Below are 15,311 nucleotides of genomic sequence, written 5' to 3' on the forward strand. Positions count from 1 at the left end.
ACTCCACTTGGTCATGCAGTATTTGCATTTTTATGTTTTGTTGGATTTCAATTGCTAGTTGTTTCTAAAGGAATTTTGCACCTATGTTCCTGAAGGATGTTGGTCTTCATAAAGCTAAAGAAGACAAATTTGAGGTTCTCTTATAAGTTTGTAATGCCTTCATCTAAAGATCCGAAAAGCAGCGAGAAAGGTGTGGAAAGTTTTGTATGGATTTACACATAAATAAAAAAAAGCTTGCGGGTCCTCCATTGCACATTGTCACATAGATTAAATTCACAAAGAATAAAGCTAGAATTTGAGGGTTTTTTGTTTTCTTTTACGTAGCTAAGTTATTCTATGTCCAGATAATATGTTTATTTTATTAATAAATTATTCTAACTCTGTGCTTTTTGAATGCTCTTGAATTACTTTGGAAAAAAGATTACTTAGTTAAGGTATTAATAGTTATGATTACTTATTTAAAAATATTGCCTGTAACTTTTTTTTTTGTCTTTGGACTTATGGCTTATGTTCTTGTCTTTTCTGACAAGTCTTCTTGGGTTGCCTTTCCTAAATTCAAACCTTAGATTCATAATAATAAAATTATTAAGATGGCCTTTGTGTCTAAATGATCTTTGGGTTTCCTGAGTGGCCACCAGGAGACACAAAGGTTTTCTCCCCCTTTATCCTTATAAAAGACAGTGTATAGGAATAATTATGCTGGCTTGGCATTCTCAACATTTTAATTAATTCAAAACTATTGTGAGAGTTTACCAAACATTGGATAAAGGAACAATACATGAAACCAACAAATCAAGAGAGAGTTTCAGCCTTCCTAGGGCATTTATGCATGAATAAAATGTGTTAATATGAATAGATCTCAATGATGGTACATCTTTCATATTAAAATAAGCATTATCACATTCATGTACAAAGGCTGACAATATCTTCAGAAAGGTTTTGTTTCTAGGTTTTAATACTCGTGTAAATCGGGACAATCATAATATAGTTTATGGTATAAATTAAAGGCCTGGAGGTTTGTCAGTTTTCTCACTTTTCATAATAAAATCTTTCTCCCAGCCTAATCAGTGACTAAATCTTCATAAAATTGATTGTGTGCTAGAGCTCAGTCGAGGATTCCATTGCCCTCCATTCTGGTTCTGTGAGCTGTTACACTGAATTAACCAGAGCACTTGGCGTTTGATTGTTTCATCCGCAGGGGTTTCTGCCCCTTCAGTACATTCACCTAAAGACCTCTGATGCGAGATTCAGATCCGGAATGTGTCTTGTTGAAAGTGTACGAAGACACTCTGAGTGAGGACTGCAGCAGTTCCCCCCCCTCCGCCTCCACGCCTCTGCCTCTCTTGCTCTCACCCCCCTCCTTCCCCCTCCCTCCTCTTCCCTTACCTCCCCCTGCCCCCTCTGCCCCTCTCAGGATGTTCACTCTTGGAAACCTGTGACCATGTAGTGAGGAAGCCAGGCCACATGCATCCAGTGTCTGGCCAGCATCTCCAGCTAAGGCCTCTGTCCATGGCCAGCATTCACCACTGGCCAAGTGACTGAGCGGCTTTCCCTTGGTTCCAGTCCCCTTCAAGTTGTCCCAGCCGATGACTAGTAAAGCCATGAGCTGCCTTTAACAAGTCCTGCTCAGATTACAGACCCATGTGCAATTAAGAGTTGTTTCAAGCCACTGAATTTTGGACCAGTTTTTTATGCTGCCATATTAACGATTTGATTTTAGTTCTGGAATCCAGCAGGTTGCTTCCTCCCCAGGTCTTTGGCATAAGACTCCCAGATTCCAAGAGCCCCCGACTGCCATGAGCTTCTGTGCATGTTTTTGTTTTCTCTTCTTTTTTATTGTTATACCTTTATGAAAAAAATATTAGTAGGCAACACTCTTCTTTAGTTACAGTGTTTTCAAACTCTTCATCCTTGACAATGACCAGATATGTGACTAATTCTTTAAATACTGCAAAGTTGAACAGCTCCTACCCAAACGGAAGGGAAGGCCAATTGGTTGTCTAAGGAGGATCCAAATAGATCATGGGAATATATGGGGTAGGCTTCAGACTTTAATCATAGTCTTTGCTACTGGAAGTAGAAGTCTACAAAAATGATTTTGATGTATTGGAAAATTATCAACCAGGGCAAGTACCACAAGAAATCTGTGGAGGACCATTTCTACACACTGGAATAAACATGGGTTCCTCATAAACCAAACATAGCTTAGCCCATCTGATAAATATAAACAAGTATAAATATCGTTTAATTTGAATTTAGTTGATTACCCCCTTCCCTAACATCCCTCTGCTCTGCTCAAAGCTAGAGCAGAGGTCTGAGACCTACAAACAGCTCCAGCTTCTGCCTTTGCCCCTCCCTCCCTCCCTCCCCCCTCCCCCCCGCCCCCTCCCTCCCTCCCTCCCCCCTCCTCCCTCCCCCCTCCCTCCCCCTCCCTCCCCCTCCCTCCCCCTCCCTCCCTCCCTCCCTCCCTCCCTCCCTCCCTCCCTCCCTCCCTCCCTCCCTCCCTCCCTCCCTCCCTCCCTTCCTTCCTTCCTTCCTTCCTTCCTTCCTTCCTTCCTTCCTTCCTTCCTTCCTTCCTTCCTTCCTTCCTTCCTTCCTTCCTTCCTTCCTTCCTTCCCTCCCTCCTTCCTAGTTACCAAAATAGCTGCTTTAATTCTAAGCGTCATAATCTATCAACTAGGCAAGAGAGAGAAAGCTTCTCCTTCCCAGGAGTGTTCAGTCAGGTCTTTTCACATCTCTTTCACTTTAAGCAATGTGGTCATATTTAAACCTGTCATCATGGACAAAGCAGAGAGGGGATGCTGACTGACTTAAGCTAAATAGCCCCTCTTCTAGAATTGGTAGCGCAGTGCAGTCAAGACGAGCTACACCGTAGCACTGAGGTTGGGAGATGGATGCTGCCAAAGGAACTTAGGGTACAGTTGAGGAAAGAGAGGGGGCTAGAGGGGAATACACTTGAGAGAAGGGGCGAACAAACGCACACTGTACCTCTACTGAGTATTTACTCTGTCCCTGGCCTGGGGTGGTGGATGCTGCTGCTCATTTGGCAGCCTTGCTGGCTCTCTTCCTCTTTACCAGGCAAGATCTTGGACAAAAGAGAATGCAGAGAGGGTGGGAAGGGGATTTTTTTCTCAAATAAGCTGAGGAGGACATGTCACTGGCATTACCCTGAATATTGCTGGGAGAGAATGAAACTTGCTTGTAATTTAGAATACAATTTGATTCTGCCACCTTGGGAGGCCACCTTTTTCACCAGTTAGGAAGTTCTTTCTGTTTCCTTCCATATGGAATATAGTTCAAGGCAGATTGGATGTTGAGTAATCCTGAACAAAGTGAGTGGAATTTTTGAATATGACATATGGAAAAATTATTTTAAATCTTGAAGGTGGTTCCAGCTTTTTAATCCCTGATTTTATTGAAGCCTGATTCACCTCATTACACATAAGACAAAAGTGATTTGAGGGGTTACTAATAGATCTATTGTGTTAATCAATATAATCTCACTCTCTGGAAATTTCATTCCAAGTAATCCTTTGCTAGGTTTCATAGGTACTAGAATGAAAATTTCTTCATTTTAAAATAATTACATTTTGATTAATTTTTCCATATTTTGAATGTAAAGCATAAAACTAAGTGTGCCATATAGTATCTATTTTATAAGAAGACAAGACTAATTTTCTTTGTTTATTGATATGATTATTAATGATTTTGTCAGGTATTTCTGAACATCTGGTTCAGATTTCACAAAGAAAATTTAAGAGACATCAATAGTAAATCACAAAATAAATAGGAATCTTACTACTGACAGTTTAATTTTGCAGATTCTTATTATGGGCTGAATTGTGTCCCCTTAAAACTCATATGTTGAAGGCAAAACATCCAGTATCTCAGAATTATGATTATATTTAGAGGTAAGGCCTTTAAAAAGGTGATGAAGTTAAAATGAGGCCCTTAAGGTGGGCCCTACTATATAGTCTGACTGGTATCCTTATAAGTAGAGGAAATTTGGACACACTGGCACCAGAGAGTGGTGCACACAGAGGAAAGACCATGTGAGGATGCAGTGAGAAGGTGGCCGTCTGCAGGCCAGGGAGAGAGGCCTCAGAAGAAACCATACTTGCCGACAGACACCTTGATCTTGGACTTCCAGCCTTCAAAACTATGAGCAAATAAGTTTCTGTTGTTTAAGCCACTTAGTCTGTGGCATTTTGTTATGGCAGTCCCAGCAAAGTAATATAATCTTCCATAAATGTGTATTAAAGCCAGGTTATTTCCTTGTGAGTTTATTGAGGTCAGGGAATCAGATAGACTCATCGATGCTTCCTCATCACCTAACTGGAGCCTGGCCCGAGTAGGTGCTTGGGAAGGGTTTGTTGAATTGAGTAAATACTAAGTTTTGATCACAGCAGCAGCAGAGCAGCTGGCTGCCACCTATCTCTTTCTGGCTTCCACCTGAAGTTTCCACACCATTGTTTGCCTGAATCTTCCTAAATGAAAATATGAAAATGTTTGTTTTGTTTTTTTCTGATTATACAGCAGATGTAAGAACACACACACAAACATATAAATGTGTGTTTATAGTAAAAATAATCTGGTAATGCATTATTAGAGTGTGAAAAAGAGACTAAAACCCAGAATCTCACCACTGAAAGTAACCACCGTCAAATTTTGGTGTATATATTTCTCAAAGGCTTTTTTGGGGAGTCATATCAATATTGTTATTTATTTATCTCTAACAAATAAATGACATATTTTACATAGCATTTGTTGTTTACATCACTTTGTATCTCTCTGCCCTTCATCACTTCGTTCCAACCCCACATTTTTAGGGTTTATTTAACATCCCAAACTTTTCCCCGCCTGACGCCCCATGCACGAGCCGTTCCCTCTGTCCGGACTGCCCTTCCTTCTACTCCTTTCGGGCTTAGCTTCTTTCCCTCCCCTAGTCTGCAGCTTAACTGTCACCTCACAGAGAGACTTTTTCTGAGCCCTTAATCTAAAGTGTGTCCCCTTTTACTTTTTTCTTTGATTTTAGTCTCTTTTTTTCCCTTCCTTAGAACTTCTTTGACTTACAGATATTTTACTTGTTCACTGGTTTTCTTGCTCGTTGCCATGTTCTTTTCTAGAAGCCATGGTTGGTACCAGCGCTGAAGACGCTTAGCCTGTAGGCTTAACTCCACTCAGAGACTGAGGCAGTCTTGGGACCCAAGGAAGTGTGTCTCCACCAGACGTGGTCTTGCTGAGTGCTGGGGGCTCACAGCCCTTTTGAACTGTAATTTCCACTTCTCCTCTCCCCGAGCTGGAGACGATGATGATGATGATGATGATGCCTCTGCCTCTAGTTTGAGTTTGAATTTCAGTTGCCGACTAGGACTGATGGTTCCCTGACTATAGCCATACCAGCCCCTCTCCCTGCAAGTTGGCTTGTTCCCAGTTCCATCCCAGCCGTTGTCTGGGAGGCTGCCTCTAGCCAGAGTCCTCCTCTATTTGTCTTTCTATTCCTCCCTGCCTGTTTTACACACCTCACAAAATATATTGCCACTATCTGGAACATTCTGCTATCATTCACTCCTAGGTATTAATGACAGCCTGCACTGGAATCAAGCTCACCACTGTCCCTTTGGATATTGGGATTTGGACTGTTTGTTCTCAGTTTCATTGGAGCCAACCTATGGAAAGAGGAGTTTGTAGCCAAATAGTTTTGAATTTGAATTCTGGTTCTGATGTTTACTAGCTCTGTGACCTTAGGCAAGTTATTGACTTCTCTGAGTCTGTTTCACCATCTGTACTGTGGGCGTAAATAGTATCTATCTTGAGAAGTTGTGAGGATCAGTGATTACCTGTGACATGCAGCTAGTGTAGAGCCACTACTCATGCCTCCCCACCCTGCCAGCTCGAGCTCCTCTGTTCCTAGCTTCTTTCTCCCATCCCATTAGCCCATGACGCCCACTCGGGCCTGTGCTCACAGGGTTGCATGGGCCATTTCAGGCTCTTCTTTCCCTTTTGATCTGAGCTGAGCTGACTTCTTTAACTTCCTGAGTTTCTGTTTTCTTTTTGGCTCATATCCTTTAAACAAAAACTCTTTTTTGACTGCCTCTTGGTTTACACATATGAGCCACTTTGATCTATTTCTTTCTAGCATAGGAGCTGTTTGTTCACTTTTAATATCAGGTGCATGCCAGAGAACCCTATAGTCTTCTCCAGAGAAGATGCTGGCCTGCTCTCCCAGAGATACTGTACAGGGTGGATGGCATTCACTGCATCCACTTGCAAAAGATGTTCTTATAATAGGGGACATCTCTTGCCCAATTTTAAGGCTACAACTGTTTTATACTGCAAATGGAATGTAACAGAATGGCCCTTTATGATAAGAATATTTTTTGCAATGACTTTAAATGCATGTTGTTTTTTTTCAAAGTTACAATTAAAATTACATGACCATATGACTTCTCTGGAAGGCATAAAGCTGCTCTCTGGAGCCCAGCCCCCCTCAGACACCTTGGCATGAATAATTTGGAAAACGGCTGGGACCCCATATGCTTCTTCATTCTGCCTAAACAGCGCTGACATTTGGGGGGTTACTCTTAGAGTTTGCCTCTTTGAACATGTTTGGTTCAGTTAGTCTACCGAAGCTGAGGTGGCATAAGCTGTTTTTTAAAGAAGTGGCACTATATTCAGAATTGGGTGTTTAAGACACAACGGATAGGCCTGTGATCAGGCTAGATTACTGTTTATCAAATTTAGAGTAAACACAAGTGGATCCACAGCATCTAACCCAGTTCCTTCAAAAGGAGGTGCTCAAGCAATGAATAATAAACAGCTAATGGCTGGAACTCTATCGATGTCTTGGGGAAAGGAGAACATTGAAATGAGTTGGAGGTTATTTAATTTTAGAATGTCAGATGTACTCAGAGTAAGCTGTTGCTAATTTTATTTCCTGAGATTGAAAAGTCAGGGCTGCTTTGCATGATAGGGGTTATCATTTATTGAGTAGCTACTGTCACGGATGTCTCTGGTTTTTTTGTTTGTCCAGCATCCCTGTTTTTGGGGGGAACTGTGCCTGTCTCCATAGTCAGTGAGTTGGTCAAATATGGTAGCACCCAGCACATGCCCCTCCTGAATCAGCTCCTGTCCTGCATCCCCTACGCAACTGTTCTGGTGCAGCCATAGACATGCAGACATGTGACACAGGTAGACTCACCAGGGTCTTCCTCTGGAGTGATAGTTATTGAGAAGGGAGCTTTCTATTTGCACTGGGATTGTTAAATGCAGAATTGATGAATCTGGGAACTACCATGTGGGCAAAGATTAATGGCTGACTCTGGCTGACTTAAAAAAAAAGCATCACATACATACACATATAAGCATATTTAAATGTATTGTAAATTCTACTCATATGAAAGATGTGTAGCACATAATTTTAAAGTATGTAATATTAAACTATTCAGCATTTTTTTTTTACTGTGAATTCCATATAGCCTATGGATTCTCACAAGATACTTTCACTGATTTTTGCCTGACTCTTGAGTCTGGGGCCAATGTATGGTTATCATTGATGATAATGCAGTTCCAACATGAGCATTGGTTGGTATTTTCATTTATCTTAATGATAAGAGCGAAACAAGATGTATGCTGGAATTTACAGGCTTGCCAATGATGTGAGTGACTTCTTTGTTGAACTGGGTGATAGTTTTTGAAAACTGGTTGAATTGTTACTCAAATACATTGTTGCTATTTACAATGTGCTAGCTATATGCACAAACACTTTTAAAATTTAATCTGCATTATTTATAATCTGCATTTCCTTCATCACTTTCTTAAGCCTAGATAATCAACAAAACAATAAATCCAGTGCTGATTTATAGCATTAGCCGAGTTTCATGGCCGACTCCTAGTTTCCAACGTCCCATCACTGAACATGGGGTTGGAAATCGCTGTGCAGCGGCCCAGGATTACAGAGAATTTACCCCATACAGACATAATGGGTGTAAGCAACCTCAGGAGCACGGATAAGAGTAAAACATAACAACATGATTAGGAAGGGATGAGTTTTGAGTGTTTACTGCCTTCATTTTTAATGCAATTTATTTCATTGCAAATTAACATAATTTAATTCCTATTAGTGACTGTGTTTAACAACCTACTCCCAAGATCTCGGAAAATCTAAACGTTGGCTCCTCCAGGCCGCTGGCGGCATGGCACTGACCGCGGGGCTGCTGTTGGGCGGCCTTTCCCCTGCAGAGCAAAGGCTGCCCCGGGGAGGCGCCGCTGGGCGAGGCTCAGAGGGGACCGTGCCGGGATTGTCTCGGTGTCCCTGTGCCCTGGCTACATGGGCCGCTGGCAGTCCTGACATGTGGAGGGCTCCGTGTCTACTACTTTGTATCTGTTACTTCCATTGCTTACCTGGCTGCACAGCGAAGGCATTGCCATCATTTTACAGGTGCAGTATTTTTGTTTGTTTGTTTGTTTTTAGAGAGAGCGAAAGGGAGGGAGGGAAGGGGAGAGGAAGAGAGAGAAAGACACCCCCCCCCATGTGAGAGACACATGGGTCGGTTGCCTCACGCACCCGCTGGAGGGCAATGCCCTCGGCCTGCGCTCTCAGCAAACGCAGGTTTACTGAAAGTCAGCAGACACCCATCTATCAAGCGGCTAAGACTCAGGTCAAAGAAAAGTCTGTTCAGTGGCTTCCTCTACCTCTCAGCTCCCTCTGCAGCCTGCAGGATGCCTCGATGCCCCTTTCCTGCATTTCTCAGGCACTTCACCATTTCATCCCTGTGTTCTCTCAAACCTAGAGGTGCCAACAGTTTAGGGAAATGAAAAGCTCCCCACTAGACGGAGTCAGCCCTCACCTCTCACAGGTGAGCAAACTCGGCCCGGAGACCGCAGGCCCCGGGCACGGGCTCGTGGAGCCAGACTCTGCCCTGCTTCGAGCTGACGCTCGTTCCCTCTGGCCGACTGCGGGCAGATTCCTCTTAAACATACCGCTGGGCCCCACAGAAGGATTCTTCAAAGGCAGGTGGAAATTAGGCTTTGCCATTATTGAGGCCCCATGACTCAAAGTTTACGGGGCATGATAATCACCGGGGAAAGGCGATTTTATCAACCTTTCTGTCAATACCCACAAAAAATATGCCTGAATTAAAAAATATATATCCTGAGCAAAAGAAGGCAGAGAAATAAGAGTACACACTGTGTTATGCCATTTAAATACCGTTTTAGAAAATGCACACTGATCTGTAGTGACAGAAAGCAGGTCAGTGGTCGCCTATGGACCAAGAAGGACGGGTGGATTGTTCAGGAGCATAAGGAAAATCCTGGGGGTGGCAGATATGTTCACTGCTTGGTTGTGGTGATTTTTAACATCACAGTTGTCAAAAATTAGTCAAATTCTAATTTTTAAAACACCATTTATTTTTAAAATAAAATTTTAATTTTTCAATTCCTGTTGACACACAATATTGTATTAACTTCAGGTATACAACATAGGGATTAGACATTATATAACTTACGAAGTGATTGCCCCAATAAATCTAGTACCCATCTGATGCAGTACATAGTTATCACAATATTTTTGACTATATTCCCTATGCTCAAGTTCTACATTTTAAATATGTGCAGTTCCTTGTATGTCAGTTATAACTCAATATAGCTTAAATTTTTTTTAAGACAAGTTGCTGTATACTTATTCTCTGGACATTTTATGTGTATATGTGTGTCTTGTCTTCTGGCCAGATTTTTTTTTAAATGTTATATTTAAACAACTGACAGTGAACATTAAATAGAAACATCAGAGTCAGTAGTAACATGAAATACTAGTAGATGAAAGAAAAAAACAAAACCCCAATCCTGTACGTCACTAATGAGTCATAAAATCTGTAGCCTTTTCCCATGCTTCCACCCACAGGTCAAAATATATATTGTAGAAATCAATGACTGTGTAATATTTCTCATTATATATAAATTTTTCCACTGACCTGTATTTTTAAAGATCTTTTCCAAATTTCTATAGAGTCCTTGAATTGATCAATTTAAAAAAAAAAAATTCTGTTAGGCATATGTGTGATAAAAATACATCCATTTGCTTTACAATAGACAAGTATGTACAAGAATGTTAAAGCAGTTTTATTCGTGGTAGCCCCAAGCTGGAAACTCCCCCAATGCCCACCAGTAGTAGAACAGACAAATTACGATATATCGACACAACACTATCCTGTACAGCAAAGGGAATAAATGAGCCATAACTACACTAAACAATATGGATGATTTAAAAAAAATTATTAAGTGTATTGGGGTGGCATTGGTTAATAAAAGTATATAGATTTCAAGTTCTATAATATAATTCTATAATACATCATCTGTATATTGCATTGTGTGTGAATTTGTCAATTCTAATGGATTTTTGCTTAGAGTTAAAATAACATACCATGATCTGCCTGCTCATTTATTCATATAGAAATATTTGGGTCATTTAGATTTACTTGTAAGAATGCATAGTTTAAGGCATTTTTTGTAAATTTATTTTCTCATTTGAATTATCTCCTGGCCCCATATTATTGATATTCCAATGTGATGTAGGGGAAAGGACACTGAATAGCATGTCAGACTTGCGCCTTACTGGCCGAGGACCTTCTAAAAATCAATTTATTTGGGACATTAAAAAAAATGTGAGCAATAGGAATAATTATACTTGTTCTAGTGATCTCACAAGATGATATTGAGAACAATGACAGATTTATAATTATGATTATTATGCATTAATTCCTATGACCGTGTGTTCACTGGATTCTGTATAGATCCTATTATGTATAGATCTGTATTCATACCAAGCAGATTTTTGAAGAAAAAATGTTTCCCCTACCATATTAATGATGAATACTTTTTCTCATTCCTTCAAGTTCTTTATCTACATCATGCTTTTTGTAGGTGCCTATGATATAGTTTGTATGTAATCAAACCTGCTTACTTTGATATTTATAATTTCCTGTGCTTCAAAAGTAATTTAGAAACCTATTTTAAATAGTTTTAAGTGTTCAACTTGGTGGTATATTTGAAATTTATTGTGGTGTATGATGTGAAGTGTGGGTAGATATTAAAAATTTTAATTCTACACCGAAAATTTCCCAACAGCACTGAATAATTAACAAATCAATTTATTTTGTGGCCTGATTGTTTTGGGCACTGAATCAGAGCTAAAGAAACATGCAGAAGACACCATCTCTGACCTTAAGGACTTCACAGTGTGTGAGGGAGACAGGCAGGTAAAAATTGTTATAGATGTGATATAATTTCACTTTCTCCACTTCCTGGGTGACCTCTAGGGCATGTAAAAGTCATTTTACTATGTTCATGTCCACATGCCCACCAAGGTCTGGGGACTTTCTCTATGCTAATTAATGTCCCATCTCTCTAGCCACCCCACTCAGCCTTTTCTTCTCTACAGCCTGTTGCCTCCCTAGAATTCTGCCCAGGAGCTGGGGCAGATCATCCTGCCTGGACTCCTGTAAACCTATCCTTTTTGTTAGTTTTTGTTATTTTCTTTGGAAATCCAGGGCTCTGCCCACATGGCAGCAGAGACAGGACTTTTTCACTTGGTTTCTTCTCCAGTTTGTCTCCCTTTCCTTAGCACAGGACATTTTTTCTCATCGAGGCTGGAAGTAGGAACGTATGAGATAGATGGTTCTTATGAGTTTTTCCCCAAAACTTTTGGGAACTAGTATGGTGCAGTGATTTAACAGGGTAGTTAGGAATCTAGGCTCTGAAGACAAAATCCCTGGGAACATAATCCTCACTGTATCACATACCAGTATTCATTTTGGTTCAATGAGAATAACTTAAACACCTACTGTAGTGCCTGGCACATAAATGCTCAATAAATATTTGTTGACTCAAATGAAACACAATTTTACTCTATTAAAATTAAATGATTAAATGAGAAAATACATGTACTTACAACAGTGTCTAGCACCTGGTAAGAATACACGTGGCCTTTATTATAACGATTTTCTTATTGCACTTCTGCTTTTCCAGTGCCTTGCTTTTGAAATTCAAAAGCCAGGAGGAGGTGAGCGTGGTGAGGAGCAATGACAGCAAGAGAGTGACAGTAAATATGGGGGTGGGGGAACATTTATTAATGTTTCAAAAATATCATCTCCTCATACACAGGGTTCTCTTACCCAGTTTATTCAATTCTGGCCTTTTCTCTCCCCAAAACATCTTTTTTTCCTTAAAAAAATTTGAGGTGTAATTGACATATAACATTATCTTACTTTCAGAATACAATAAAATGATGTGATATTTGTACATATTGTGAAGTGATCGAGTTAATAAGTCGAGTTAACATCTGTCACCATACATAGTTACAATTTTGCTTTGTGATGAGTTCCCAAAGCATCTTGTACACCAATCCACACAGATTCTATCTCCTAAAATACCCTGTCACTTCTTTACTCAAAACATGTCTTTCATTGCTACGGAATAAGCCCAAACTCATTAAGATGGACTCACGAGTCAACTGTACCTTCGATTCTATCTCCTGTTTCTCTTTGTTAAGTCTGAATGATCTATTTTCTGTCATTTATCATAAGCTTTTCTATTATTCTGATTTTCCTTCTTTCTAGTTCTCCCACTGAAAAAGCTTTCCTCCTTCCCACCGAGGGCACCCACCAAGGGGACAAATAGAGGCTGAAATCCAGCCCATAATCATCTCACCAGCTGGTGCCCCTCCCTTGGTCCTATGACTGTCCAAAGGAGACATCTTCTCCAAATTCTCACAAATATTCAAAGTGGCTAGTGGCAGCTCTGGTGAGGTGACACCTAAGGTTTTAACTGTATTTGTTATTTTTTATTTATAACAGTGAGGCAATGTTGCAGGAGAGAAAGAATATGGTGGCACTAGAAGAAGACACAGGAAGTGCATTTTACCAAGTCTTGGAAAGTCAAAGAAGGTCTTTTGGAGGAAATAGCTAATCTATGATCTGAAGAATAGGCTTGCTGATATAGGACATAGGGGAAGAAAGAAAGAGCGCATAGTAAGTATAGTTGACCATTGAACAATGAGAAGGTTAGGGGTGCTGACCCCCCCACACACAATTGAAAATCCATGTATAACTTTTGATTCCCCCAAAACTTAATGAGTAGCCTACTATTGACCAGAAGCCTTTCTGTCAATTAACACATATTTTGTGTATTGTATGTATTATGTATTGTATTCTTATAATAAAGTAAGCTAGAGAAAAGAAAATGTTATTAATAAAATCGTAGGGAAGAGAAAAATATATTTATAGTATTTATTGAAAAAAATCACATAAAAGTGGACCCATGCAGTTCAAAACTGTGTTGTTCAGGGGACAACTGCCAAGGAATAAAAAGAAGTGCAGGGGGCAAGGATATATGAGGACGTGGGGTTACAATGGAAAATGGTGAGAGTTGAGACTGGATTGTAAGCATAAGCCAGATAGGAAAGGATTTAAAAAAAGGGTGGCTAAGGGCTTTAGACGTTCATCTGAGGGCAAAGAGGAACTTAGAAGGGTGACATAAATAGATTTTTGCTTTAAGACTTTTAGTTATAGTGCAGGGTGAGGAATGAATTGAGGTGGAGCTTGGAGATGGAGATTGAGAGGAAATGGCAGGAAAATACAGGAAGCAGGGAGACACGTTAGAGGACTCTTGCAGTGATCCAAGCGAATGATGAGATTCCGGTGCTGTTTGTTCCTGCGCCATAACCTAGTCTATCCTGACTGATACAGGTTGTGAACTTGCCTTAAGTACAGGAAAGTAGGGGAATAATACTTCTCAACCCTGACTGCACAGGAGCAGTGCCAACAGTGATAGTGAGAAGTAGATACTTTTAAGAGCTATATGGGAGGTAGAAAGAGCTGGATTGGGGTGGGGATAGTAGAGAAGCGTTGGCATTACTAGTTAGACAACTGGGTGGATAGAGGTGGCGCTCCTGAGATAAGAAACACTGGAGGGGGAGAAAGTTCGAGCAGGCTGCGTGATCATGCCTTTGTTTTGGATATGTTGAATTGCCATTTAGAGCCAATCAGCTATAGGTATGTGTGTCTACAGTTGCAGGAAAGAGATCTGTGTTTTGGAATTCAGAAATTTGTGGAAGATAGTTGTGCAGGCGAGGCCAATCTGTGGTGGTTTAAGAAATGTGTAGGAGGCAAGGAAGGGGAGACTCCTACGAGAGGCTACTCTTCTGAGAAATGGACACGAATGGGTGGGAGAGATGGAGCGAAAGCTAAAGTGAACAGTAAGTTAAGAAAGCATTCTTAAAGCTTATGAAATGTTGAAGAGAGAGGAATCAGGACAGTCAGTAAAGTGAAGTTCCTCCAGAGGCACGAGAGAGTGGGATCCAGAGCACTGGAGAAGTGATGGCGAGGAGGTTGCGGCCTGCTCACCTAGAAGGAAAGGAAGAGAGAGCCAAGGCAGGAGGTGGACTGACAGCACGACCCGTTCTCTCTGAGTCATCTTCTGAGACTGGGAAGTGAGAGGGTGACATCTGGGGTGTGAAGAGAGAGGAGAGGCTTTGAGAAAGCCACTGTAGAGCATGGAAGGACAGTTGATGAGGGATGTGTGGAAGGATTGGTCTGCATTGAGAGGGGCAAAGCTGACCTTGGAGGCCTTGTATTTATGGTGCATCAGTCTTGGTGGGCTCCAGTTGGACAGCAACTAATATAAAAGTGAAGACTCAGAAAGCTGACATATTAGGCAGTGATGGCTTATAATTACTGCTAGTTTGCTGAAGGATTCTTTTATCAAGTGCCCCTCCTTAGAGAATTTTTAAATATAGTTAATTTCTCAGTAGCTGTAATTATATGTAAACTCTCAGAAATGCATTAGTTTTGTGATTCTCTCCCGAGATGCTCAGCAGCTACAAGTATGGAGAAACTCACAGTTGGATATATTAGAGTTGGGCCTTTGCTGGGTATGTGTAACCTACCTGGGAGTTGAGGATCTTGGCACAGTATCTAAATCCAAGAGATTCCTATAGAGTGCAGCATTGCTCTGGGACAGTGGTTCTCACCTTGATGCACAATGAAATCACCCAGGGAACTTTAAAACTACTGATGTCTGAGTCCCATGCTCAGAAATTCTGATTTACTTGGTCTGGGGGCTATGGCCTGGATGTTGGGATTTTGATAAGCTCCCTAGGTGATTTTAATGTGCAGGCAGGGAATTATTATTCCCCTAACTTCCTGTACCTAAAGCAAGTTCACAACCTACATCAGTCAGGATACACTAGGTTATGATACAGTAACAAATAGTGCCAGAATCTCAGTGTGTTAACACAACAGAAGTGAATTTCC

The sequence above is a fragment of the Miniopterus natalensis genome, chromosome 1 (assembly GCF_054644295.1).
Source record: "Miniopterus natalensis isolate mMinNat1 chromosome 1, mMinNat1.hap1, whole genome shotgun sequence".
NCBI lineage: Eukaryota > Metazoa > Chordata > Mammalia > Chiroptera > Miniopteridae > Miniopterus > Miniopterus natalensis.